A 24,221-nucleotide genomic window follows, 5' to 3' on the forward strand; every position below is an offset into this window, starting at 1 on the left:
CTTACCTACGTCAGTTGTGCTTGCTATCTTTTATCTTTGCAAACAGCCTATCTTGAATTGCCACAGTCTCTCTCCAAAAAGGACTCATATCTTCCACAATATGGAAACAGGGCAGAAGCAGAATTCTGGGTGGTGCAACGTAAGAAGATGAGCCACAGGCAAAAGAACTCCTTTCACGACCTGAGAAGGAGATCTAAGAGCAGGCAGAAAGAAGAGGCTGCTAGGAGTCTTTTTGAAGCAATTTCCCTGTACCCTCTGATACAAGAGGAAACCAAACCAAGATCAGTGGCTGTAGAAGAAAATATGTATCAGCAGATAGGGTTCGAGGAATCATTCTTTTCACCCAGCATATTTTTGATATTCTGCAGCACTTTTTGTTGTTGTTCTGTGGATTTTTAAAAATACCAGTCTGCTTCTGAGACTATGATTTATCTCTCCTGGTCATCAGGAGGCGGGGGTGGAATTAAACATTGAGTTGGGATCCCAGCTCCCATCTTTGGATAAATATAGTTCACTAAGTTCTAGAGGAACCTGCCCCAACCTCAGCTGCCATTAATCATAGCACCTAAGTATATGAAAGTTGTCGGATTCTTTTTGGAACAAGAGGAAAACTTTTCCCACTTAGGATACTCTATCCAAAGTAACATCTGATGCTCATAGGTGCTGGCGAAGGGCTGCCCACAGAGTATGGGATCCTGCCTGGTCCTACTTAGATAGAGCACTGGGGAAAAAAAATCTTTCCAGATGGTGGGAGTTGTAGGTGAAAGCCACAGAATTAATAACTTTCTGTCATCAGGGTTTCTAATATGGCTGAATAAGCTGGAGGAGATCAAGAAAATTTCATGCTAAGAAAAGCTAGGAGTTCAACTCCTATTAGTGTTGGCTTTAAAACAGTCTGTAGTGTGACCTGACAGTTGATCTGAACCACATTCCTATAGATAATTATTTATAGTAAAATTGCAGATGTAGCTAGGGTGAAATACTTGGCCTAAACAATATAGGAGCACTAGAATGGGATATTCTGAGGTGAGGGGTAGGCTGTGTTAATAAAACACGGTAGTTGGCAAAGTAGCCAGCCGCACTGTCAGTGTGAAATGCAGCACCGGGCGAACTGCTCTTGCATGCTGTTTATACAGTGGAGCTGGCCTTCAGGTGAGCATTGTTGTTCAAACAGCAGAAGTACCTTGATGTGAAAGTTGTTTAAAAACAGAGATCACTAGATGTCCAAGGTCCAGGATACTTGGTTTTGTCAGCTAATGTAGGAGGGAAACCAATCTTTTTTTTTTAAGTGATAGCCTTTTGGTGGTAGTCACGTTTCTTTAAACAGCCCTTTCCTGTCCACAGTTATCAGGCTACACTCCATCCGCCTGCCCGCCCCTTCGCCCCACCCTTGCCCTGGGCTGGCTCTTGTCTTTTGCAAAGTCCAACCCAAGTCTTACCTCTACCTCTTCCTCTCTATCCTGGTCCTCCAACCATCAAATTTTTTATTCCTGTTAAACCTCTGCCTTGTCTTTCAAATCCATTGCACACCATTGCTTTCTCCTTTACAAGCTGTGTTCTATAGAATCCATTTATTTGCCCAAGAGGAAGGACTACAGTAGCTTCTTGGTGATAGGAAAAAGGTGAGTAAAAGGATGGAGCTGCACTGTTGTACTGCTGCACAGGATGTAAGAGCTTTTATTAGAAGCTCTCTTAGCAATAGCAATACAGAAAACAAGTGTAATGAATGAGAGTGCATGTAAGAAACTCTGAACTGGTTCAAAGTTTATATCCCTCTATCTATGTACCTATATATCTATGTATCTATGTATCTATCTATCTATCTATCTATCTATCTATCTATCTATCTACTGATCTATGTTTCTATCTATGTACATTTTGAATCAGTTCAGAGTCTCTTATTCACATTCATTCATCACTTTTATTTTACATACTGATAGATGGATACAGATATAGCTATAGGTGTAGATGATATAGAGCTAGAGAGACACTGTTGTCTACCACACTGGATTGAAAATTTAGGCATCAAAATTTGCTTGATAACTGAAAATTCACCAGTTGGCTTTATAATGTGTAAATGACAAAAATTTTCCAAAATACAATTTTTCTACTGGTATTCTTCCGCACAAGAATGGTTTTACATTTCAAAAAACATCTTTATGTATTTGTTTTCATACCATTTATTTGAGTTTTTCACCAAAGTGCTGAATTTTGGTATATTCCAATTGGAAGTCAATTTGGAAAAATCTGAGCACTTTGGTTAAGTTAGTACCAAAGATATTCTTCCAGATAAATTTTGCCAGAAAAGATTTTGATTTTTTTCCCTCAAGTCAAACTCAGATTAATCTAAGAAATGTAGTGTTAACCAAGTAATTTAATTGATTAGGACTCACAAATTATTCTTTCTTGTCTACTGTAATTTTTACTTCTTTACAATTTGAGTAATAAATGTCTATAATTTAATAAATTAAAAAAAACAATTACCTCTATTTTAAGAGTAGTAAAGGAGAGTATCCAGGATGCTAAAACAATAAGATCTGGTGCTAAAGTTATATTGTATAGTGTTTCCTAGAGCAGGAAAGACGAATGTGCATATGCGTGGCCCCCGACAAAGTAACAGAATAAAACATCACTTTCAAAATAGGTTAGATTAAAAATGAGCTAATTTCACACCAAGTTCAGAATGATTAAAAACTCACTGCCAACACCTTGTGACTTCACATTCAGCATCATACTATACCGTATAAAGATGGTAAGCATTACTGCTGAGTGATGTAAAAGATTTGCTAGAAACAGCTTTCTGTGTGATGTCTGAAGATAAGGCACAAAATTCCTGCTCCACTAGAGAGCACTAATGACCAGACTCCCACTGCTGAAACCTCGGCAGAGACAACTTCACATCTTATACGTCTCCTCCACACACCTTAACCACTTCACTGGGAGATGCAGGAATTCCACTGATACATATGGGAATGAATATAGCATCCTTCACAGAGAAGATGCTTCAGTGTTTTTTCTCATGGTTAATATTTGACAAAAAATATAGAAGTAGATTGAAAAATCATTGATATTACCCTTCCTTCTTTTCTTAATTTTTTTAATTTTTAAACTTCAACATAGCACCATAGGACTTCCAAGTTGCAAACAATGTCAATATCAGGAGAGGAAAGTGATAAATACGACTGTGTGGGATGTGGTGTCATTTCATGTCTCAAAATGCTGACGTGATATCAGCCAGAGTTATGAAATGCTCTCTCCTTTCCCAAATAGCAGTTGTGTGTTCCCTGAGGTTCACTGGCAAACTTACAGGACTCTCCTAGTTTTTTGGATACCAAAGAAATCCAGAAAGCAACACCCAGATTATTACGTCGTTATTGAAAAACTACAAAACCATTGGGTAGAAGTGATGCTAATGGGTATTAAATATATTTCATTTCAGCAACCCCAAACTAAAATAAAATAGCAATTTAAAAGTTTCTAACTAAAATAATTTTTTAACTTTTATTTGCATTTGCGTTGTGCTGTATTTATTCCCAGGATATATGTTTCGGTTTCTTCTGTTTCTTTAGAGGTATATTCTTCTGTGCAACCTGGTCTTGTGATTTAAGAACGAGTGGTTCTTTTTAAGTAAGAGCATCTCGCTTTGGCAGGTGGAGCTCATGTAAGGGTTAATCCACCCATGAGTTCTGGAGTGGGAAGCATATCTAAGGGGCTTTGTTCACCTGGATGTGCTTAATGATTAGAGAATTTACATCTAAGCCATTAAGTTCAGTATTACTCTGCATTTTTAAGTAAGTGCAGCAAAAATTCAGCATTCTTTTTGGGCCCCTGACCCTATGTGCAGCCCCACTGTTTTGTCTGGACAAATGTACCAACTCCACCACTGTAGTGATAGAACGGCACACACTTGCTTCTGCAAAGTGATGTCTTTCAGATACTTGGTGGCTTTTCAGATAGTCTGGGCAGTTTCACAGGTGCTCTCAAAATGACCACAATGATTTAAACTCTTGATTTGCATGATTTGCTGGGGTTCTCTGGGTCAAATAAATAGCAAACTGATTTCAGAGATCACCACTGGCTGCTTATAGGAAGAGCAAAATGCAATATTTTTGAAGAGAACATTTTTATCTTGTCCTGGGAAACTTTGAGAAATGGTGTTGTGTTGAGCAGTCTTGTACAGAAACACGTTTGGTTGCCAGCTCCTTCTGAGTCAAAGTCCATAGGTAATTAGGAACTAAAACTTCCTGGATATCAGATGAGTATTAGACACAGAATTTTCAGGCTGGGTTGTAAGCATGCTGACTTGGGATCTCTTTGTTGTGGTCTCTTTCCCTCTCCTCCGTGTCTCACACATATTTCATAGTTGGCTCCACACTTCCTTCTCAAATCTGTTCTCTCGCCGATGTTTCCGTTTTCATTGAGATACACCAAGCCATTCAGCTAGAAAGCTCTGTCATCGGTCTCTCCCTATCCAACTGGCCAAGTCCTAGTGCTTCTGCTTCTTAAACCTCCCTCCATTCTTGCCTCTCATTTCTAGCCTCTCTCTGATCCCTGTAGTTCAGCCCTCATTTCCCTCACTTGGATTTAGAAATTATTACTTCATCTCTGCCTCGAGTCTCCTCCTTTCCCATTCACCCTCCCTATTAGCATATGTGTTTTCTCTCTCAGCTGTCTAAGTGATATGTCATTCCCTACTTAGATACTCAAATACTTGTACGGCTCCTTATTGCCTGTGAGCGTACTCTTTGTATTTTTTTAATGTTACAATATGCTGTAATAAGTGCTAGAATGGACATTTGCGAAGCGTGTCAGTGTTGCAAAGGTGGGAAAGGTCAACACCAACCCGTTAGGCGGCAAAACCTCTTTGTCTTCCCCACCACTCAGAGGAAGGCTCGCACCCTTGGTATACGGGAGGACTGGCAAGAAAGTAGGTGTTTAATTAAGCTGAAACTAGAACACAGGCTTTGAAGTCAGTCATCAGTTCAGTTTTCTGACCTACCTTGTACAAGATGCGTATCGGGGCGCGTTGTTAAACCTTTCTAAATCCAGTTTTCACCTGTGAATTTGGGATAATTAAGCCTATATTAGAATTTCCAAGACAGTTCATTAAGGCCATTGACTTACTGCCCTGAACACCATGCCTAGTGCATAGCAAGTATCCATAAATGTTTGTGCTTGTCCCTGTAAAGATACATAGGGATACAATATGGCCTCACTGTGAAAATGATTTCTAGCAGGAAAAAGCACACAAAATGGCCTGTGCATGTGACACAGCGTGGCCCATCTGAGGAACTCTAAGTGACAAAGAAGCTTGAAAGGGATAGAAAACAGAAAATGAGAATTGGGAAGAAAAGAGCGGCTTGCTCATAGATGGTCTTATGCTCTGCTTCACCTTCTGACCTTTCTTCTCTTCGATCTCTTCAATCGAGCCTTTTCAGTTTTCCTGTCATTTTCATTCCCCTCATAACTGGGCTTATGAACTGAGTAGATCACAGTCACTGTTTTTTCTTCCTCCGCCCACTCAGTCTAGAATCCAGCCCCACCCCGCCGCTGACACCAGCAGCAGAAGCAGCAGCACATCTTAACGGTCACATCAAGTGGACGCTTGTCAGCCCACAGGCTTCTTGAACTCTTGGCAGGACTTTGGTATATTAATTGCCTTCTGAAAGGTTACTTCCTTCTTGATTTTGGTTATTTTTTCACTCTCATGGTTTTATTTTTATCTCACTGGACGTTCCTTTGCCATCTCTTTCAAGAGATCTTAATCCGAGTCCATCTCTTAAATATGTGATTCTGTCCTTGGATCTTTTGATTCTCTCTTGTAGAACTTATCCTCAAAAGTGATGTCAGGTATCCACTAAGTACTTATGATTCTCAAACCTGGAATGTATCTGTACTCCACACCTATCTACTGATAATTTCCATCTCCCCACTAGGCTGATTTTTGTAAAAACCCAAACCATATCTTTCCTGTTCTCTCCTTTGAACAACTGTCTAACTGTGGTCAGTAGCCCTTCTGTTCTCAATTCTTTGCCCGCTGCTGTATTCACACCACTGTGACTTTATATTCTTTCCTTTAGAGACAGCATACTTTTCCCAACACATGGATTCGACTTGGCCAGATGACTTGCTTTGGCCAATGCAGTATGGGCAAAATGACAGTATGTTAGCTGCAAACCTAGTCATAAGAAGTGCCATGTGTTCCTACCCTCCCCTCTGGGGGTTTTCAGACTCAGTCATGAGAAGCTAGATGCCCAATATCATTGGCCTGCTTCTCATTGGCTTTATTCCTTCTATTTCCTCAATCGAGAGGGAGAAGACACAATTACTTGAGACACGGACTAGGTGCAGAAGGAAGCGGTGAGAAGAAATTGAAATTAGAAAAGTCTTGAAGTATGGGGAAGTGGAGAATGGGAAAAGGGAACTAGTTACTTTTTCAGGCAGTCTAGTGCTTTTATTCATAAGTTTACTAGCCATAAAATTTTGCCTTTTGTGAGTCTTTTTTTATATTTTCTACTTATTTTTAAAAATATGAGTCATAATTTTCTTTTGAATTTGTGTGAGTTTTTTCATATATAAATATAATTTTGCTTTGGCATATTTCTTATAAATATTTTTACATTTGGGAGGTTGCCTTTTTTTGTTTATATTTTTTGGGCATAGAGTAATTTATTTTTATTTACATGGCATAGAGAATGTTTTATTTTATCTGAGTGGTAAAAATCTATCAGTCTCTTCCTTTATAAATATAATATAAATTGGAATTTATATGGAAAGTTCGGTAAAATAAGGATTTTTTTTTCACACTAGAGAATCTTAAGCTGGAAGTTGTCATTTTCATATGGTGAATTTCATCGAGAAAAATGAGGGTTAGAGAGGTTAGAAGACTAACTCAGCAAGGAGTACAGCCTAGGGTAGAGAGCAGTTCTGCCTCACTCCTGGGCAACTTATGAAATTAACTGATGGTCCCAATCCCATCTCTTTTGGTAATATCTAATATCTCAAAGCTAAGGAGCTTCAGAGTTCACTTATGGTTCATATGGCATAGAAATGATGAGAAAGTAACTTGGCTCTCTGGATAGTCTAGAGCATTAGGCTTTTGGGTCCTCAGACTGGACTAATGATCTGTTTGACCGTGGGATAGCATTCAAATACTATTAATAGTTTAAAGCATAACAGTAAGAGTAGGATTATCTGCTGTAAACATGATTTTGATATTTGGGGCTGTACTGATGATACTCTCTGCAGTCTGTGCTTTTGGCGGGAATGTCCCTGATAGAACGGTATTTTCCTTCAGTTGCTAGTGCAAAAAGGGAAAAAAAGGATACTAATTTTTGAGAATTTTAGCATGTAGAATAGCACATAGAAGTTGGAACATAGTCCTAGGATCAAGGAGGCACTTTAATCTATTTATATGGATTTCAAAATAAGAATTTTGCCTTAAAATCTTTCCTAGATGAAAATTATTCTGATATTAAGTAAAATTTCTAATTAAATAGTCACTTTGCAATAAGATCTTTAAGAGAACTGTTGAATCAGATGTAAAGAAAGGCTCTTGTATTCTTCTTCATAAATGCACATTGAAAAGAGGAGGGGAGCATTCTAATTGTCCTCTGTTCTTATATTCCACAAATCCACCCAATGCTAGTCAGAAAAATTATGTTACAGCTGTTAGTCCAGGCAGGTATAACTTCTTCCACGTGATGATGTGAATGTCTAAACCTCCATCCCACTAACAATACAGCACAATAGCACTTTTACAAATAGCTAAAAACAATTTTAGCTGGCAGAAGTTCTTACCGGGTTGGGAAATTTTCACTAGCCCTGCTATTTACATCGTGATAATGACTATGCATCTCTTAGCCCTCAGTGTCTGTATCTAGAGGATACCCAACATCATTCCTGTGGATTATCATTTACATTTTTATTCCAGCTCCACTTCTCAGAGAATTTTTCTTTTAGTAAACAGAGCCTGTCTCAGTCTTATTTGCATAACAAGTTGTGTGCGGGTAACTGTGTGTTTGTATGCACGTGTCTGTCTGTGGCCTACGTGAGCTTTGTTCTCTGGGTCTGAGCAGCTTGTTTTCTTGGTTGTGTGCATTTTCTTGAAAACAGGAGTTCTCAGACGATCAGAAGTATATCCTAGAAAGGAGCAAGTCTTTTTAAAAATTTTATTGAAATATAGTTGATTTACAATTTGTATTAGTTTCAGGTATACAGCAAAGTGTTTTGTTATACATATACATATATATATATTCTTTTTTAGATTCTTTTTGCTTATAGGTTATTAGAGATATGGAATATAGTTCCCTGTGCTATATAGTAGGTCCTTTTTGTTTGTCTATTTTATATATAGTAGTGTGTATATGCTAATCCCAAACTCTAGGCTTTTTTTTTTTTTCTGATTTCCCATAGCAAGGGATTGTTTAGACTTTCTGTTCTTGATATTGAATATGCCAGCTTGAATACTGTAGAATATACTTACATAGCCAGAGTTGTAGGTGATGGATGCAGAAGTAACTGCTTTGTTATAGACTGAGTCCTACTAAGTAACATGTAAAACCATGAGGTTATGTTTAGTCTAGCAGCGTATCTGCATCTATACTGTATTTCTCAGTTGGAGTACCAATGACATTTCATGTAAACCAGTTCTTTATGAGGCTAGATTTCCAGGAATATACACAAGATATTTACATCCTTGGTCACTGCCAACAATATGAAAGTAATACATCTCAGTCACTGTGATGATCTGAATGCCCCACTTATTTTCAGATGCTTCATAGAGTGACAGGTAACATTCCAGGTTGTGAATCACTAAATGAGAGATTACATAAAGATGTTTGACAAATTTAATAAAATTTTGCTAAGTGAATATTTGTTTTACCATTAGACTTTCTAATGGCTTGTTCTAAGTGTTACTTTGTTATACTACATAAAATATAGAATTTTTTCTCTGTAATATTTCACAAAACACAGTATCCAAATGGGATTTGAGTGCTGGCTCCATCTTGGGTTCATTCTCTGCTGCCACAAACTTTGGGTAAAGATTTAGAGAGATTTCCTTAAAAACCTAAAAGTAGAGTTACCATATGACCCAGCAATCCTATTCCTGGGCATTTATCTGGAAAAGACAAAAGTTCTAATTCAAAAGGATACGTGCATCCCAGTGTTCATAGCAGCACAACTTACAATAGCCAACACATTAAAGCAACCTAAATGTTCATCAACAGATGAATGGATAAAGAGTATGTGGTGTTTATATACAGTGGAATATTACTCAGCCATAAAAAAGAATGAAATAATGCCATTTGCAGGAACATGGATGGACCTAGAGATTATCATACTAAGTGAAGTAAAGACAAATATCATATGATATCACTTATATGTGGAACCAAAAAAAATGAAACAAATGAACTTATTTACAAAATGGAAATAGACTCACGGACAAAGGAAAGAAACTTATGGTTACCAAAGGGGAAGAAGGGGAGGGATAAAATAGGATTTTGAGATCAATAGATACACACTACTATATATAAAATATATAAACAACAAGGACCTACTGTATAGCACAGAGAACTATATTCAGTATCTTATAATAACCTACAATAGAAAAAAATCTGAAAAAGAATATATATATATACACATATATAAGAACTGAATCATATTGCTATACACCTGAAACTAACATAACATTGTAAACAACTATAATCTAATAAAAATTAATTAATTAAAAATGTATAGATTTTAATATTTTTTTCAGTGCACATGGGTTAGATTAAGACAAGAGTAAAAGTGGCCTTATTACTTTTATGGGAGTGATTTATCCCAGCTAGAGAATATTGATAGTACTGTTTTCAGATTTTCACAAAATTAAGAAAATTAAGAAAAGAATGACTGAGAAATTATAAAGAATTTTGATTCTATAGATATCAGCCATAAATCCCTTAAATGATTGACCTGTGTTGATAATACTGGAACTCTCAGAAAGTAGATGAAGATGTAACTGGACTACTGTAGACTTGATTAAAGAAATAAAGGAGAGTTGATGAGCGAAAAGAAAGTAATAGGAACTTTGCAAGTAATCATGTAGTTTTGAGTTTGATTGGTCTGTGACAGGGACATTTATTTCAGAACTTTTCATGTGGTTAAAAATAAAATTTGGAAACTACTAGAATGTTCCCTTGTATGAAAAGTTGAACAAATTGTGGTACATGAAAACCCTGGAAAATTACACAGTCATTCAAAAGAAAGCATTAGATCTATGTCATTTGTCTGGGACAGAATCCATGATTATAGTGAGGGAGAAAAGCAAGATGCAGAGATGAATACATAATGTGATCCGTTACTCAGGTTGGATTCTCCAGGAAGCAGAATCTGAGATGGAGTTTAGACTCTATGATATTTATTAGGGAGTGTTTTAGAATCAACACCTGTGGAAGGGAGGGGAGGGAAAGCCAAGATAGGGGCAGAGGGTGAAACTGAACTGTGAAACAGACCTGATGAGAATCTTGGCTGACCCAGGGGGTAGTCTAGGACCAAAGTGGGTCATCAGCATGTCTCTGCACTGGGCCAAAATGGCCAGTAGGTCATACTCTGACCTATATCAGGTATTTACTTGATCTGGGCTGCTTGGGAAATACTGTGATCTTGGGTGTGGCAGCTCTCTGCAGCTGAGGCAATCCCTGATGGAAATGAGAGCTGACAGCAGTCCTAGCTTCTAGTCTTTCATTAAAGGGGGATCTGGGTGGTACCTCTACAATACCTGAAGCAAATGGTGCCCAAACTTGCAAGGTGCAAATGTATTTGTAAATGATTATATATACATGGAGAAAAGTAGAATATAAAACTTAGTGATGGGGAGAGCAATTGGGCTGGGAGTAGTGCAAATAATCAAAACAAAACAAAAGATAGAAATATTAATAACAAAGATAAATCTTACTTAGGTAAACTTAAAAATATATTTATGTAGTCCTTAGAAAGAATATTAAAGAATGGTCATCTGACAGTATTTCTCTCTGGATTGCAACATTACCTGTCCATTGTGCATCTCTTTGCTATCTGAGTAAAAATTACTTAGGTAATTTGAAAAATTATAAAGGCATTTAAAAATTAATTGCAAATTATATAATCACTAGATATACTTAAAATAAGGTTTTAGGTAGATTTCAAGACATTTATTTCATATAGTAAAGTGCTCTAAAACAAGATAATTTTAGAGGCATTAAAATTACCAAACCAGTCATAACCTCCAAAAGTTAAAGTTAATAAATTAAGCCTTCAGATACAACACTCATTTATTCAAATATTTCTTGAGTGCTTTCAATGAACCAGGACCTGTTCTAGGATGATAGATTATACTTGAAAAGGAAGCAAACAAAAATTCCTGCCCTCATGGATCTCACATTCTATAGGGAAGAAAGAGAAAATAAGCAATAAGAACAATAAATGAGTAAATTCTATGCTAGATTTCAAGTTGTTGAAGGCCAATTCTCAGGGAAACAGGCTGTCAGACTCTGTAATTCGGAGAATGCTCTTGGGAAGAACAGCGAAGATGGGGAAAGGAAATAGGCGCAATTAGCCCAAAGTGACCCATTGGCAGCCGTAACTTAAAGATGAAGGCACGCTCACCAGGACTCCTGTTGGAAGTGTTCTCTATCTGGGACCATGTCCACTGGGCTAGTAGAAGCTATAGTTGAGGAACCTTTAGACTATATATCTTGACTCAGGACAGGAGAGTTAACACAGTGCTGAACTGAGACTGTGAATCTGAAGTGAATACAAATGGTTTCTTGCTCTCTTTCCTGAAGAGATAGAAAAGAACACTCTGGCCACATCACTTACTCTGTGCCATGTACCTAAGGAGTTGTTAACTAGCTCTGGCAAAGATACCACATTTAGCAAAGCAACTGGACTTGGGATTTCTAGGCTGAGTTTTCAGTAAGTAGTCCACTGTAAAATTCAGGACCCATCTGGGTTTTGTAGGGACCCGACTGGTGAATTAAATGGAAGTATAAGGTGGGTCACTAGTCCTGAATCCATTATGTCTTTCACAGAGGCAGTAATATTTCCTTACCCTCCCCTGGTTTCAGTATACTACATCCAGATATATCCGAAGGGCAAGTTTCAGAGACTTTGCCTTTGCATTTCTCACTTTGATAGTTCTTAACCTAAAAGCCAAGCAGCCAATATCGGCAATTTTCAAAAGCTAAGTATGTCAGTTTTAATTGTGCATTCAGAGACCAAGTGAGTCCAAAAACCCAGTGATGCCGGTGAACCCACTGTGAGCCATGCTTGGGACTACTCCATTGATTAAGTCCCCCTACTTCTACCCCAAACAGAAGGGCCCTAATGATGCTTTGGGTCTCCATATAGCTATGTCAACTTGGACCCCGTCTCAAGAGATCTTGAAAGGTTTGGACTTTCTCTCTCACTCCAGTGTAAAGTTACCCAAGTAAATGTCAAGGTCTACTTAGAAGGGACTGAGATAATCATTACTGTGTGGGTACTGTGTACTCTTTCCATGGTATTGCAGGTTTCTTCCTTCTGAAGTATGTCTCTCCTTCAAGTAAACATTTCTAGCTCTGAAAACTCACTCAGGTCTGGAATTGGGTAAGAGATTGAAACTTTTTAGGATAACTATTTCAGTCTCCTGATCATCCATCCTTTATTTTTTGTTTTACAGCTTGAGCAGAACCTCTGTTGGCTGCCCATACAGCTTACCCTTAGCTGCACTTCTGTAGCTCTCTGCAGGTCCTCTCCTGGCCTCCACGCTGATGTTGCAGTTCATTATAATAATTGCGCCAACTGGTTTCTGACAGTTCAGCCCTGCCACCCTGCCTCTATTAACTAGAGATCCTATGGGTCTCATTGCTGTCAGTGAGCCCAGTTATTAACTGTTATCTCCTACTGTCATCCCTAATCTCTAGAGGACAGGCACCACTGAGCATCTCAGTAATGCTCGCAGTCTTCTCACCAGCATATCCCTTATCTCTCTGGTAAATGGAATTTTCTCCGTAGAACATAGTGTTCTGGTAGGTATTCTGACCTGAGTGTACCCGCTTGGGCATGCCTGCCTCTGTGAGCCCTTTGATCCCTCTACGTCTGTACTGTACAGTCCCTGTACTTCTGCCTCACAGAGTAGAGTCCATCATTTTCTCTAAGCTTCTGGGAGCTATCCCAGCATCCTGTTTGCCCCCCTTCCAGGACTTTGCATGGGTTTTAAATCCTGTAACCTGGATCAAAAAGCTCTCTTTTATCTGACATCCTCAGAAAGCCATCCCATGTGTACTCTCCTGGATCCAGCTACTCCACATTGGCTAGCTTTTCATTCAGCTTACAATCTCCTTGCTGATTTAGCAGACTCAGTACTCCCCCAGATCAGCTAGTTTGTAACTTAACCATAGTCATTGGCTTAGGGACTAGGAGGGAGGAAGGGGGAGAAGTGGAGGCATATCCTGAGAAGAGCACATCTGGTCTTGCAGTGAAGACACTTCAAACAAAGTTAGTCTAGCTGATTAATTAATAAGGAGTGCATCACTTTGACAGTCTCAGTGGGTTCAGGAATATCTGGACATTTACTGTGTGGAACTTCGGCAACCCAGACATGTACATCCCAGGTTTCAGAGTTCTTCTCCTTCCCAGGCTGGGGCCTGACTTTCCCATAGCAGACCTCCTGGAGTAGAGGGGTCTGCTTTCTAAAGATCTCTACTCTTCTTTAGTTAAATACCGAGTCTTCACTTTTCATTCTCTGCTGGCCACAGGGGATGAATCGTAGTGTTAACAATAGACTGTATGAGAAAAGGAGGGAAGGAGAGGATCAACCATGAGGGTCTCTAGGTGAGAGATGCTGATGGTATGAACCAGAGTGTCAATAGCTTAGGTGGTAAGAAGTTGTCTGATTCTTGATACCTTATGGCAGCAGGGCAAATAGGATTTGCTAATGATTAGTTGTGGGTTCTGAGAGAGAAAGAAGAGTCAAGAATGATACCAAGATTTCTGATATGAGTAACTGGAGTGATATAGTTGACATTAACTGAGTTTCAGTTTTGGTGGCAGTAGGAACAGAGGTGTTCAATTTTAAATAATTTCAGTGGAATTTTCAAATTGTCAGATATAAAAATCTGGATAGGAGATCTACATATTGAAGACTTTAGGATATAGATATAATTGAAAACTATGAGATTGGATAAAAACAAAAAGGGAGTGAGTGTAGACAGACAACAAAAAGAAGACTAATGTCTAAACCATGGGTCACTTCACTGTTAAGAGGTTAGCAAGGCAGGAGGTAAACCAGGAACGTGGTTTCCTAAAAGCCAAGTGAAGAAAATGTCAAATGCTACTGATGGGTCAAATAAAAGGAAGACTGAAAACTCTGGACTTAACGAGGTACAAGTCATTGAAAATCTTGATGAGAGCCTGATTGGAGTCAATTCAATACATAAAAAGGACAATGTGACATTTCATATATACCATTCCACCAGGAAACTTTTCTGTCAAAGGAAGCGACTATACTCTAGGTTGGGGGAAATGGGGCTAAATATATTTATTTATTATCTATCTATCTATCTATCTCTCTATCTCTCTCTTTGTGTAGTGATAGTCTGATGGTAATGGTACAGTTAAGAGGACTAATTTGATGATGAAGGAGAGGGTAGAATTGCAAGAATGAGGTTCTTGAGTGGGGCCAGAGCAGATAAAGTCTAATGAAAATATGGCAGGGGGAGGGCACAGCTCAGTGGTAGAGCACATGCTTAGCACGCATGAGGTCCTGGGTTCAATCCCCTGCACCTCCATTAAAACAAGAAAGAAAGGAAGGAAGGAAGGAAGGAAGGAAGGAAGGAAGGAAGGAAGGAAGGAAAACATTGATTTTAAAAAAGGAAATGTGCAGTTTGACTTTAAGTAAGAACATTTAGAGTTTATTCTGATAGGAGGAAAAGAAAAAATGTCTGTATACAGATTCTAGATGAGTAGTTGTGATGATGGGAGCTTATAGAATTTTTATTCTCATGGTTTCCATGAATTCAGTGAATGTAGAGAACTGGAATAAAGAACCAGGAAGAAGTTTTAAAGGTTTGATATATGAAACAGAAAGAGAGGAAAGAGGGACACTCAAAGTAATATAATTATTCTGTATCATTAAATGCCCACTTGAGTAATCGCCACAAAGCTAAAGAGAGAAAGAGATTTGTAAATTTTTTTTTTCAGCCACATTCAGCAGTTCAGGCACAGGAATGAAGGAAGTATCAGGCTGTGTTTAACTAGAGTAAGGGTTTTGCTTACGAAGTTTAGCCAAGAGAAAACCAAATGAATTGAGTCCTATGTAAGAGTGTTCAAACTGACCAATCACGGGAAATGGAGAATGTTTGAAAGGGAGTGTTTATAATAATTGAGTAATCTGGGTATAAAGGGAATCAAAGTCATGATGGGTGAGGGAAACTGTTATAGGATCAGTGGATTTTAGGTCTGGTGGGAGGGAGAGTTGAAAGATATTTGAGAGCTAAGGATTTGAGGAAGTGATCTAGAAAGATATGAGGTGATGAGTAGACAGTGGGTCTAGAGTGTGAACACAGAGTTTGGTGACTGAGTCAATGTGGAAGAAACTACCATTGGAGGGAGACGGTCTAGGACTCAAGAGTACTTGAATAATTACATACCTAAATACTGAAATTACTCCAAATCAAGGAAAGAGTTATGGTGGAGTGAGCCAGGAGCTAATGCTAAATTTGTCCAAGATTAAGGAGAACTCCAAAGTCCTTTAGATGATTGAAACAAGGAACAGAAGTAGATGGTATACGGTGGTGACATTAATGTTAAAGCAGGAAAGACAGGTGTTGGGGAGCATAGACTAGTCTGTAAGTGACAACAAAGAGCAAGGATGAACCTTCCATATCTTCACCATTTGAGATACAGGGCATGCAGTGCCTCTAAAGGAACCACATTTCATCATGGGCAAGAAGATAAAGGGAACTTTCAGAGAAGTTGTTGAAGACACGGGGGATTTTGCCAATGACAACCCGCTTTAGGAGTCAGGGAGCTAGCTGGCTACTGAAAGCACAAGTAGAGAGCTGTATGGAAATAAGAATGTGGAAAATAAACTACGTCCTGGGAATCCAGGGTTACTGGTTTTGAATGACAAAAATAGTGGTAAAGTGCATGAGTCTTGACGATCCTGATGAGTCCTGATGAGGAGGTGAGTGTTGGGAAGTAGGCAAGGTTAGAATCTGTGGACCTCTCTTCATCATCTTGATGGAGGTGCAGAGACCTTCATCAAGGTGTGGCCTAACTGCATAGTTATCCTTGTAACCATAAAGTCTTTGTTAATGGCAAAAAGCCCTTATTGCCAAAAGTGTTGGCTTCTACGTGGGGCAAGCTCAAATACACAGCAGGCACCTCTAGTTTCTGTTTTTTCCACATAAAGTAAATAATAGGTTCCCATAAAATATCCCTAGTTTTGGTACATGAATGAGCAGAAGCCAGTTGTGGGGTATACTCAGAGCAGTGATAGTAGTGGGAGTCTGCCATCTCTTCCTGAACCAATTAGTGGTGAGAATAAAACTGCTCTAGTACAATCCTGGCATTGCCCCTGGCAGCTTCTTTCAAGCCTTTCTGGACCTCTCAGCATCGTTATTTCTGTGGACCACTCAGCAATTTAGGAATATCCCTCCTTTTGGGAATTCCTTTCACTATCTCCCTTCCTGATGACTCTTTCTTGTCTTCTGAAGCTCGTCTGTCCTTTAAATAAACTGTAGGCATTTCTAAAGTTTTCTACGTGGTCTCCTTCCTGTTTTATTTTGTAGCAAGGATCTGAATCTAAAATGTCCTCAAGGGACAGAATGTCTCTCCTTCCTCCAAATCATACTCCAATGTAAATCAGAAGGACTTTCTTCAAAAACCCATAACCAAAAACCAAAAACTGATAGTAAACATCCTGTACTCAAAATATTTAACGGTCTCTTTTTACTACTAAGCAGGTCTCTTTTTTTTCCTTAGCATAATGTTAAGGTTATATGCAATTTGACTCTGTTCTTCCTGGGTCTCATTTTCCATCACTTTTTCTCTTCTTAGAGGGTCCCTGAACTGTAGCCACATTTACCAACACACTGTTTGTGGGTTCTGATACATTCTTGTGTTTCTTCAGCTTTTGCTTACACTATTTCCTTTACCCCACATATTCTTTCTTCTCTTCTCCATTTATAGTCAATCCAGTTCAAAGAAGAATTCTTTTGTGAGGTCTTTCTAAGGAGCATCCCAACCCTCCAAATTGTCCAGTCCTTCCTATTTGCTGTCACGACACTCTACTTAACACTTCCAATATAGATGTTCGCAGGGTCTGTTTTTTGTTACACTTTACTATTCATTTCAATTCTTCTTGTTAAAAAAAAGTGAGATAATTGTCATGCAATCTGCACGTGTGTGTGTGCTTTCTCCTTGGCTGGGTCGTCTCTGTTAGATGATCAGTTTCTCTGGGGCAGTATCTCATTCCCTCAGTTCTTGACCCTATGCCGTGTATCTAACCGGTATTTAAGAAATGTTTATTTAGTTAAAACATGATAGAGAATAATCGAGGCTGGAAAGGAAGAGTGGATGGCCATCAGCTGACCATCCATGAGTCAGGAGAAGTCAGCAGGATGTGAGTTCCAGAGATAGGGATTTTTAAATTGTTTTATCTCTTGGGAGTGCTGTCAAAATTCACTGAGTGAAAAATACTAATACGGGAGATGACACACTTATATTTCAGCACTTAACCTTGAACAACATACAGGTATTATATAAAAGGTGGAGTTTGCTACCTCCCAAGTCAAATACAATTTCGAGAAATGGTGGCTACTTTACTCACAGTCAACCTTTAAGAAAATCTCAATATACATAAAGGAGAAAAATGTTTTCCCAAGTATAATATTACAATAAAATGGTCATTCTTCTTTTTTACCAAACTTTTAGGTTTAAGGAATGCTTCTCCTCCTTAATTCTATTCAATTTTTTAAATCAATCACTCTTGTGCTGAATATTTTTAAATGAATATGGCACTTTTGCATGGATCCCATAAATAAACAAAACGTGCACAGCTTTGTTTATGTTAGGAACCTTCTGCTAAGTGTTGCTTCTATTTATTTACTTTTAAATTATGCCAGATTTTTGCAAATTTGAGTCAGTTTGGGGATCAACTTGAAATTTTAAAGACTGGCTATTTACTTTGCTTCAGATACCTTGCAAATATAGCAAAGTAATAGTTGTGAGGGCCAGCAGAAGTTATAAGAGGAAATTATTCATGACGGACTTAGTTATAGAAATAGATGTGTCATACCAGAAAATTTTTTACGATTTCTCTTAATTTAACTTACTTTAACTTCCTCAGTCTCTTTGCTTTTATCCAGAGCTTTTAGCCCCATCTCTTTTATCTTCAGCTCAGATATTTCTTGATTTGTGTAGCATAACACACACTTTTAAGAAGAACTTGATGGAATCTCGAAGGATAGGTTGATAAATCAAAACCTGGCCCAGAAAGCCATGTTGCTAAAAAAAAAAACCTCTGCCTACAGACATTCATGGCCGAAATTATAATTCACTATTTCATTCGTGATAAAGAGCTGGCATCCATAAGCTGACTTCCTCTTATCATGTATAATCTGGCAGGATTCATGAGATTTAGAACTGGTTAGCTTTTCTAAGAGAGCAGGAATGAGGTGATGGAGTTATATAAAGCAACGGGAGACACTGATACCCACCTCACCAACACCCATCTAATCCCCTACCTCCTTCTTCCTCTTTCCTAATTGAACCAAGATTATGCTCAGGTATTTCCTATCCGCCACACTGGCGTGGCTTCAGGATGATCTCATCTCTAGCTCCAGGGATAGCAGATACTTATGAAACCAAGTCAATCTCATTCTCTTTGAGAGCGGTTGGTTTAGGGGGTGGGCATGGGACCTAATTTTGCCTAATGAGATCTTAGTGGAAGTCAGCCTCAGTGCTTCTAGGAAGTGTTCTCACTCTAAAAGACACAGACACACGAAAAAAGACAGTCCTTTTCTTTACTTGAATGTTTTTTATGCCTGGATGTGATGCCTGGAACTGCTGTAACAGGAACTGTGAGGGAAGCCTGCCTTGGGGAAGAGCCAAAATGATGAGGATGTCAGAGCCAAGAGGTGGGAAGAGCCTGCGATGCCCGTGACACGCCGGAGCCTCAGATGGCTCCATGCCTGGAGCCTGCCCAACCTGCGAACTTCTCACCTAAGCCAGTTGGAGGAATTCTCTCTTTCTTGTAGTCAGTAGAAATCTGACAATGTCCCTTCTCTATATGGTTAAAGAACCAAGTTATATTATGTTTTGTATAGAGAAAAGATCCACATAGCTGGATTTCTTTGGGGAGTACCTTAGTGGTCAGCAACATAGCTAGAGGTTAGCTTTCATTGGACAGTGTTCAAATTTTGGATGCTTGAAATTTGGTAAGGGAAGAGGTGTAAATCAATTAGTGTTGCCCTTGGATAACAGAATTGTTTCTTCTTCACTGATGCAAGGTAGCCAAAATTACAAGGATAGAATAGCTTTAAAAATAGAAACACTCAAAAGGAAATGTCATCAAATCATCATGCATTTTGAAAGAGCTAAGTTACAAATAGGTTAAAAACCACCCCTGTTCTTTCAAGCCATGGTACCATCATATAATGTTAGCGGTTACGGGAAAGAGACTAGGGTGTGAACAGTGGCCTCCTCTTTCAAAGAGCAGTTGTCTCCAAAGAAAGAAATATGACATTATGATGACTATCCAATATGTGTTACCGTTTTAATCATTTTGCTAATTTTCAATTAAATACAGTTCCTCTTTCAGCTGCAGTGAGTTAACACAGTTAAAATTTTCATTCTGTTTGTAAAGTAGTTCATACTGGAGTGTGTTTCAGGTGAAAATGGGTCCATAAAATAGGAGGCTGAGATAAAACTGACTATGATTTTAAGCTTAGTCTAGATGTAATTTTGCAGGATATAATTTCAAAGATTGGATGCTGATTTTCTAACACTGATTAAGGTGGCTGTGACAGTCACGGCTGTATTTCATCGACTGATAGCTGGGGTACCAAGCAGGCCATTTCCGGTCCCCAGAATGCCTTTATGCAAATGAGGCCCACCAGAACATGGCATGGCAAGCAGAGCTCCGGGCTGGAGTCCAGCTCCTGCTTGTCCTTCCGGCCAGGCATTGTGGTGCAGTGAGCAGCTAGAGCAAGTGTCCTCAGAGGCGCTGGGTTGCAAATTCCAGTGTTTCGGTGGACACGTGTTAGGTGCTAGGGAGCGCTAAGAATGGGCTCACTAGAGCCTTCGTCTCTAATCTCAGAGTCAGCTATTATTTTGGGGAGAGAATGTAGACACAGTGTTTTCAGATCCCCCAATTTTTGAAAGAGACTGGAAGTCTAATTCAGTTTATTCAACACCACAGACCCAAGCTAAAGGTGTTTGAGGCCCCAGTGTAAATTGTGGACAGGCGGTTTGTGATTCTTACCTAAAGGAAGCGCGGAGCCACCGCTGCTTACTCAGATACCACGTTTATCCTGATCCTGTTGGGTTCAGGAATGTCTGAGCTCCTAGTGACGGTGTAACTGAGAGAAGTGGGGCAGAGGCCATTTTTCATCCAAGGTGTGAACAAAAAATACTGCGAACCATATCAGTAAACAAAGAATGCTGGAGCCATCAAGTCATCAGTGGCTGCCACCAGACCCCAGTGAAGACAAGCCTGCAGCCCAGCCTCTGCAGCCACTCACAATGGTGCACCCTGAGGGGACTCAGAATAAGAAAGGACAGGATACTGGCCCTAGATAGCTAGGTGCTCGTCAAAGGAGTGAATTCAATGAGCCCAAATGTTTGCTTCCTCCCATACATAGAAAAGCGCTAAATTCCTTAACTTCAGGTGTCTGGTTTTCTTCAGTTAACAAGTAAGATTTTAATGTTCCAACTACCTGGTCTTTGTTGCAAAACTCCTTATATCCTAGCTCCTCCCCTGTCTCTTCAGAGCAGTCCCTCAGAGTGATCTGAGAGGCTGTCATCCCAGCTCGAGTCCTCCCGCCAAATAAAACATAACTCTCAACTTTTAGGCTGTGCATTTATTACAGTTGACAAAGGTAAGTCTCAAGTAGAAAAGACCATAGACAGAGATATAGCAGGCAGGGGGCAAAGTAATAAATGTGATGCTAACGCTGAAGACGAAAGAGAAGGAGTGTATAACATTAAATACTATGCAGGGAGGAGGGAGATGTGATTTTCAGGTAGTTTGCCTTTTATAGTACTGTTCTACTAAATAGCTCCAACACTTTGCTAACATTAACTAAACCTCACAAACCCTTGAGATAGGTAATTACTATAATTAAACTGATATTCCAGATCAGTAAAATGAAACTTAGAATGCCCAAGGTCATAGCGAGATTGTGTGGCCACATTTGGCAGACAAACTACATGTTCTTACAATGTATTAATCCCCCGGAGAGGACTGTTCTAGTTCTCTTTCAATCTCTCTCTCTCCCCATGTTTAGATTAAGAAGATATAATGATAGGATAAATAAACTTGATCACTGAGAAGTTAAACTGCAAGTTGATTAGGGAAACTTAAAAGACTACATGGAAAAATATCTAAAGGAACAATCCATAGTGCTAAACCTTTACAATATGCAAATTCCATTTCAATTAATTGAATTTATTTAAAATATTTCCATTTAAATTGCTGGTTTAGCTGAATTCATCAATAAATCAAGAAATCAATGCACGTAACGCTTTCTTCATACTATACAACAGCTTAGAAAAGACTGTCATTAGTTTGGAAAGAGAGCACAACAGACAGACAGAAGGAACTCTTCTTGTTGCTATAACTACAGCATAACAAAGGTCAGCCCTGGGGAAAAAAACACAACAAACCTTCCTGGATTGAACGTTAACAACTCAGGGGTCTTATCCTGAATTCTTCCTCCCAACAAAGAAAGATAATAATCCTTTATATTGAGAAGGGTTAGTTGAAGACAAACTAAACAATGGAGACCTATATTTTTTTAAAATTCAAGCATAAAAAATTGGTTTTTATTTGAAATCTTGAGAGTAATATCAGAAATCTGTGCTTTTGCAAGTAGGGACATCCAGGTTATGATGGAAGTCAAAATCTCAAATATAGGAGAAAAAAAAATAAAAATCACATTTTATGAAAAATTTCTCCATTGTATTTAACCCAGCAAATTTTTTTAAATGAGTTCAATTAACAGTATTTACTAGAAAATAGTTTAAAATAAATTTAATTTCAAAGTTGTTTCACAGAGCTTAAGAAGTATGACTTTAACAAGCCTAATTTTGTGTCTGTAAAAAGTGAATTTTAGAAATAATGTCATTATTCAAATTCTTGGAGATTTTTTACTTGTTTGTTCTGAATAATTACGCTAGTCCTGTCTGGTAATTTGAAGATTCAGATGCCTATTTACAAGATGTCCAGTTTCTGCAAATAGGTTCATTCAAAACAAAGGTCTACCTCTGCCTTTGAGCTAAGGATAACATTAGTTACCTGAGTTTGAGGTTTTGACTGGGAAGAAGGAGAGGGATTGAGAGAGGAGACTCTGTCACTTGCTTTCCAGTGCTCAGTTGACACTTGTATACGGGGAGGATGGCTGGAAGCAGAGGAACTGATGCAGTCTCAGCCTGGATGGCTCTCCGGGAAACATGGCCGCTGTGACAGTCAGTGCTTGTTGACGGAGCTCTAAGAAGTGTTTTCTGGTTAGCTCATAAGATTCCCAAACTTCATATTACTTTATCATTACTTATCTACCTTAATAAGGAAGGAAGCGTGCATGTCTAAGGCAAATTTTCCTGGGAGAAAGACCAGTGAAGGGTGCCTTGATCTGCCAGGCAGAGGAAAGAGAGACTTCAGACAGCAACTTGGGGCTCAAATTGCAAATGTATGTTTATATCTGTGAGTGTCTGGAAGCTACCCACCATGACTTGGTGGGGTTTTTGTTGTTGTTGTTGTTTTTGTTTTTGTTTTTTTACGAAAGTTGACCCATTATTTCCTTCATGATACTTTGAACAAATCTGGAATGTTATTGCTTGGATTTTTTCATAATCCAATGAACAAAACATACCAAATATTTACGGTAAAATACAAGGAAGCCCAGATCTTATCAAATCAAGCCAAGTTAGGGAGCCTATGGAAGAAGTGTTCTTCTGGAGATTTTCATTTCTAGCCTATTGTTATTTCATCTGTATGGCTTTGTGCATTTGGGGACAATTCTATTATACTGCCATGGAGTACTAAAGGTGTAATTTTATAGAAATGAGAATTTATATAATGAGAAGAAGTACCATGAAGAAATAAGAAATGGCCTAGACCAAATAAGGTCTTGCAAAGAACAATTCTAAAAATTAATGCCCAGGCTAGTATTTGATACATATACATCTAGTGTCCAAATTGTATGTAAAAGTGAATGAATGTGGGTACTTGATTGGCGTGGTTGATTTGAATATGGTGCTAATGAGGCCAAGGTGATGGGTTCAACCCTGTGACTCATTATTTTCATTATCCTCTATAGTCACCGGTTTTATTCTTACTAGTGGTCAGCCATCCCATAAATGCATCCTAATAGTCATTAGAAAGACAAGGCAAGAGAGTGTAGATAGCTTAAGACAAGTGTATTATTGCTGGAAAACAGCTCAAAGCACACGATCTGCTGTTGGTAGGTTAAGAGTACCAGCTCCGAAGATGAAGGTCAACATTGTGATAATGATGTATCAATACTGAATTTAAAGTGGAAGAAAATAACAGGTGTGCAGAATATCAATTTTAATGACTAATTTCATCAAATTCTACTTTATTGAGTCACTAAGAAAATCTGAAAGTTCCCTTAAAATGTTCACTTAAGGGATTTTAAAATGTCATTTTATTATGAAAGAATAACTCATTATAAGCAAAAAGTCTCTTTTAGATCAATAATAATACTACTTTCATCTTAGCTTGTGGTTCTTTACTAATTAAAGAGTTTTTTGATATGGTCATGGTAAGGTGATCAGCGTTTTCTGGAAGAAGTGAGTCTACTACCAGAAATAGAGAGTTCTTGCCAGATGTAATGGAAGACAAGATTCAAAAACTGGGGCCAATTGGAGAAGAGCTTTGAATGCCGTTTAATGAATTTTGCATTTTTATCCCGTGAACAATGGGGAACGTCCTTCTGCGTTTTGTGTCTGCTACTTCCTTCCATGCGCAGAGC

The 24,221-nt window shown here is 38.6% G+C and overlaps 1 protein-coding gene and 1 pseudogene across 1 annotated transcript in view; one reads left to right on the forward strand and one right to left on the reverse strand.

Annotated features, from left to right (window-relative positions):
- Positions 1-24,221, forward strand: part of CXXC4 (CXXC finger protein 4) — a 102,019-nt gene that overhangs the window by 46,657 nt on the left and 31,141 nt on the right. The gene's annotated exons all lie outside the window — the stretch shown is intronic.
- LOC105089597 (large ribosomal subunit protein uL22-like) lies at positions 3,528-4,776 on the reverse strand (annotated as a pseudogene).

Source organism: Camelus dromedarius, chromosome 1 (assembly GCF_036321535.1).
Source record: "Camelus dromedarius isolate mCamDro1 chromosome 1, mCamDro1.pat, whole genome shotgun sequence".
NCBI lineage: Eukaryota > Metazoa > Chordata > Mammalia > Artiodactyla > Camelidae > Camelus > Camelus dromedarius.